This window comes from Octodon degus, unplaced genomic scaffold (assembly GCF_000260255.1).
Source record: "Octodon degus isolate 3935 unplaced genomic scaffold, OctDeg1.0 scaffold00109, whole genome shotgun sequence".
Lineage (NCBI taxonomy): Eukaryota > Metazoa > Chordata > Mammalia > Rodentia > Octodontidae > Octodon > Octodon degus.
In genome coordinates, this window is record NW_004524685.1 from 2,181,156 (window position 1) to 2,185,945 (window position 4,790).

Below are 4,790 nucleotides of genomic sequence, written 5' to 3' on the forward strand. Positions count from 1 at the left end.
TTTCTCTCTCTCTCTCTCTCTCTCTCTCTCTCTCTCTCTCTCTCTCTCTCTCTCGTCTCATTCCGTAGTTCTAAATGTGGACTGTGAAGCTAAACTAAATATTGTTAAAATCTGAAAACCATTAAGAATTCTTTGGTTTCTCTCTTATTTTCCACTTCTTACTAAGGATATATATATATAGAATTGGAAGCTTTCTATCTCTTAAATTATGGCCTAAGATAGAGGAGATAGTAAGTGCTATCACCTTACTATCCAACAGGCACACTGGTTTTGTTTTTTGAGTCAGGGGTTTTCTTTAACTTTTTTTTTTTAGTTAAAGTTAAACTGACCACCTTATCCAACAGGCACAGTGATCTCATTCTGTACTGTCTTCATCACAACTCTTTTTAGATAGAAAAGTCCATAGTTGTCACCTCTTCCAATCTACGGGAAGTGGCCCAGTTGCTCCTTTCTGATTCCATCCTCTCACCTTGATGTAAGGACTCTATCCACAAGGTAGCTTCAGATTCCAACAGACACCTCAGCGCCCGCCATGCTTGTCGTCCCAAGGCACTCAGCCCACTTCTACCCACGACTCTATTAGTGCTATGTATGCTCTTTACTTCGAGTGGCTTAGCCTCTCTGTGTGTTGAATTTCCCCCATTTATCATTATTTATTTCAAGAGTCATCTCATCTATGAAGCCTTTGGAGCCACCTCAGCTGGAGAGACTTAGATAGGATTCTCTCCCTCCCCTGAACCTCTATGGAAATCAGAGTCTGTGTTAGTCATTTGACCCTAATCATAACTCCTGTCATATCACTATTAATCCAGCAGACATTTTTGAGCACTTACTATCTCCTCTATCTTAGGCCATAATTTAAGAGATAGAAAGCTTCCAAATGGTATAGGAAATGGGAGAACTATTTCAGGTAAGCATGTGATTGTCTTTACTTCCAAAAGGACGTGTGTGGGAGCAACTTTAAGAGTAAGCAGGGCACACTGGTTTTGTTTTTTGAGTCAGGGGTTTTCTTTAACTTTTTTTTTTTTTCAGTACTGGGAATTGAACTCAGGACCTTGTGCTTGCCAGGCACACTTATTCTACTGAGTTATCTCCCTGGCCTCTCGAGTGATATTTGCTAATCAGAAAAGGATAAGTAAGAGACAAGAAGTTTGAAGATAAAAACATGGGGGAAACTGAATCAAGTAGGTCCAAGAAAAGAAAAACTTGTAAGATAAGACAGCAGTAAAGATGTCTTACACCACTGGAAGAAGAACCAGTTATTACCCTTCAGTCTCAATCCTACTCTGTTATCCTTTCCCTTAAAATGCCAGGCCAGAGCTCGGCAAACGTCATTTTGTTTTGCCCGCTGGCTTCCTGTCAGATTCTGTTCATAGAGAACCAGAGGGAGATTGAGAGGATGGAGAAGAAAGGCAGGACTTGTCCCTTCCTGTCTATTACCTGTTTACTTCCTGTGAGCTTCCTGGCTGTGGTTCCTGTGAGAATCACCACAGCAATACTTCCCTCTGTGAGTAGCTATTCCATCTGGTTCAAGCAGCTCGATTCAGATTGCCATTTTTCTAACTTGTAGAACACACATCACAGCGTCCAACCCCCATTCTGAGATCTCTCTACACGTCGGCCAGTGTCTCTTCCTCAGAGTCTGGGTCCAGGCCTTTTTCTCATTCAAAGATACCAATTCCAGAAATCTTCTCCTCAGAGGTGTGACCTTCGCCTCCACGGGGTTCTTCCTTTAAGCTTCTAAGTATTAATAATTACGATCTCTTCCCTTTGTTCTCTAAGTCCTAAGGGTAGTAGATGCTTCCTACTTTCGTGATACCTCAGAATCTCTTTTATACCATCTCAGTTACCTAGGTAACACTTTTTTACATTAAACTTTACGGTTCAATAGTTGGTATGCTTTCTATTTCCTAACTGGACCCTAACTACTACAGAAGAATTCAGTACAAGGGCATAGATTAAAATAATGCAAAGTAATATCACTAATAAGCCAATGAAAACATTGAATATACAAATGACACAAAAGAAGAAAGAAAAAGGGAATGAGAACAACATAATCCAAGGGAAAAAAAAAACTCAATGTAGTGGTGTCATTATGTAAATCAAATATTACTGGATAAAATGATCTAATAAAAATCCAAAAAATATGTGAATGCATTTTAATGCAAGCCTTTACAGTGTCTATCAATAAGAGACACACTTTAAATGAAGACACAGATAGGTTAAAGTAAATGGTTGGGCAAACGGGCTATTTTGCAAATAATAAGTGCAGAGAGGTCAGAATGGTCATATTAATAACAGGTAAAATAGACATGAAGGCAGAGAATATTACCAGAGATGAACAGAGACACAATGATAAAAGAGTAAATGTATCAGGAAGACATGACAATGATAAAATTGTATGTACCTAATAACAGAATCTCAAAAGACATGAATCAAAAATTGACAGAGTTAAGGGAATAAGTACCCAATTCCACAATCACAGTAGGAAATTTAAACACCACTGTGTCAACAACTTATACAACAACTAGATTTTTTTTTTTGCAGAGTTAGGAATCAAATCCAAAGTTTTAACACAGACTAGGCAAGTGCTCTACCACTGCGCTTTTCTCTCAGCCCAGACAACTAGATTGCCAAAATCACTGAATACATAGGGGATTTGAATAACACTAACAGTGCAGCTTAATTGCTATTTATAGATATTTATAGAATCCTACATCTAATCTCCCTAAAACACATTAATCCCAAAGTATGATAGTGTGAAAGTCCAGAATGCTGGTGTTATAGGATTAAGAAATTTATGGTTTAGATCTAGAATATCCCCCCAAAATCTCATGTGTTGAGAGGTGACCTTTTGGAAGGTGATTGGAGTGTGTGGGGGAGCTACCCCTATCTCTGGATTCTGCTGATGCACTCATAGCCAAAAGTGCCATTGGGAGGGGTGGCTGCCCAGTGGAGGCTGGTTGCTGGAGCAACCCTGGGGAGGGTGTCCCTTCTTCTCCAGCTCTGCTCTTCCCTCTCTTCTTTCAGGCCACACTGGGTTAGGCAACTTTGCCTCCCTTGTCCCCTATGGAATCCTGTTTCTGCCCTGGAACCAGATAATTATAGATGGAATGGTGAGCAAAATAAACCTTTCCTCTCTTAAGTTGATGGTGTAGGGTATTTGGTTTCAACAACAGGGAAGTGTGAAGACAGAAGTTCACAAAGACTTCCGGGTAGGGAATATTTGGCCCTTCACAAAAAAACAACCCGCGTGGCATCAGACTCATCAAGAGTGATGTCAGATATTGAAAGGAAGAGTGACCACATCAAAACTTTCTATTTTCAGCTTTTTATCCTGTAGTGGTACTATAAAGGCATTTTAAACATGAAAAGCTAAAATATTGTGCTTTAGTAAGTCATGATTTGTCAAGCAAACAAGAAATAAACCAAGAGAACTATGTGCATGAGTCCAGATAATAGACTCAGAAAGAGGTAAAAGTAACATAGAATGATATCTGTGTAATTTCCCAGAAAGAAAGTTCATACTAAAGCAGAAGGGAGGACTGGAGAGATAGTTCAGCGGTCTAAGCACCTGCCTGGTAAGTGCAAGGACCCGGGTTTGATCCCCAGTACCCTATGCCATGCCGCCATACCAGCCACCAAAACTGGGTGTGATGATGCATGCCTATAATCTTAGCGCTGGGGAGGCTAAGACAGGAGGATTGCCACAAGTCTGAGCTGCATAGCGAGGCCCTGTACCAAATAAATAAATTTTAAAAATTAAAGCAGAAGGAGAAAATGTCTGAGACTTCCATAGAAAATTAGAGCTGCTCATTCTGAGTACAGGGACAAATTCTCTTTAGTAGGATACAGTTAAGATATTGGAATATTTGGAAAATCAATCCTAAATATACAGAGAAGGAAACAAAAATGGGGCAACTGTTAGCTCCAGAAAAAAAACAGAAGGCAAGACAAGGAAGGACGCACCGGCATCCCAGGTAGCCAGCCCATCACCGAGCCACCTCTGAATGCGTGTAACAACCAAGCCAACATGGTCTCTTCAAACAGAAACATGGAAGGGGAAAAAAGATGTTACAGAAGAGTGAAGTCTTTTACCTCTTGTGACAGAAATATGGTCATGCATGGCTCACGCTGAGGCCGTGCATCAGGAGGTGATTTCCTTGTATGCACTTCGCAGAGTGCACTTACACAAACACGGACCGGATAAGGCCACTGGATGTGGCCCACTGGATGCAACCGAGAGACAAGGGAGCCAGGCACAGTGGTGCACACTTGGAAGCCTGGGACTGTGACAGGCTGAGGCAGGAGGACTGCCTGCCTGAGCCCGGCCAGAGCAACTTAGCAACTTACGAGGAGCCTATCTCAAAGTAAAAATTATTTTAAAAGGGCTGGGGTTGTAGGTTGGAGCAGTCCCTGGGGCCAGTACTGCAAAAAGGGGGTGGCTAGCCATGAGATCTATAACTCTGCTGTTGTCATAACATGGCACACTGTTTTCTATAAAATACATTTTTAATAAGTAAAAGGAGTAGCTTCTAAAATAACAATGGAGGGCTGGCCAAATAGCTCGGCGGATTAGAGCCTGCAAGCAGGCTCAGGGGCCACGGGTTCAATCCCTGGGCCTGCTATGCTGGCCCCGCCCCCTGGGGCATGCTGAGAGGGCAATTGAGACTGGGCAAGGTGGCACGTACCTGTAATCCCAGCTCTTGGGAGGCTGTAAACAGGCGGATCACTAGGAGTCTGATCTAGTAGTGGACCCTGAACACCCTGTAGACCCTTCCCTAAAACTA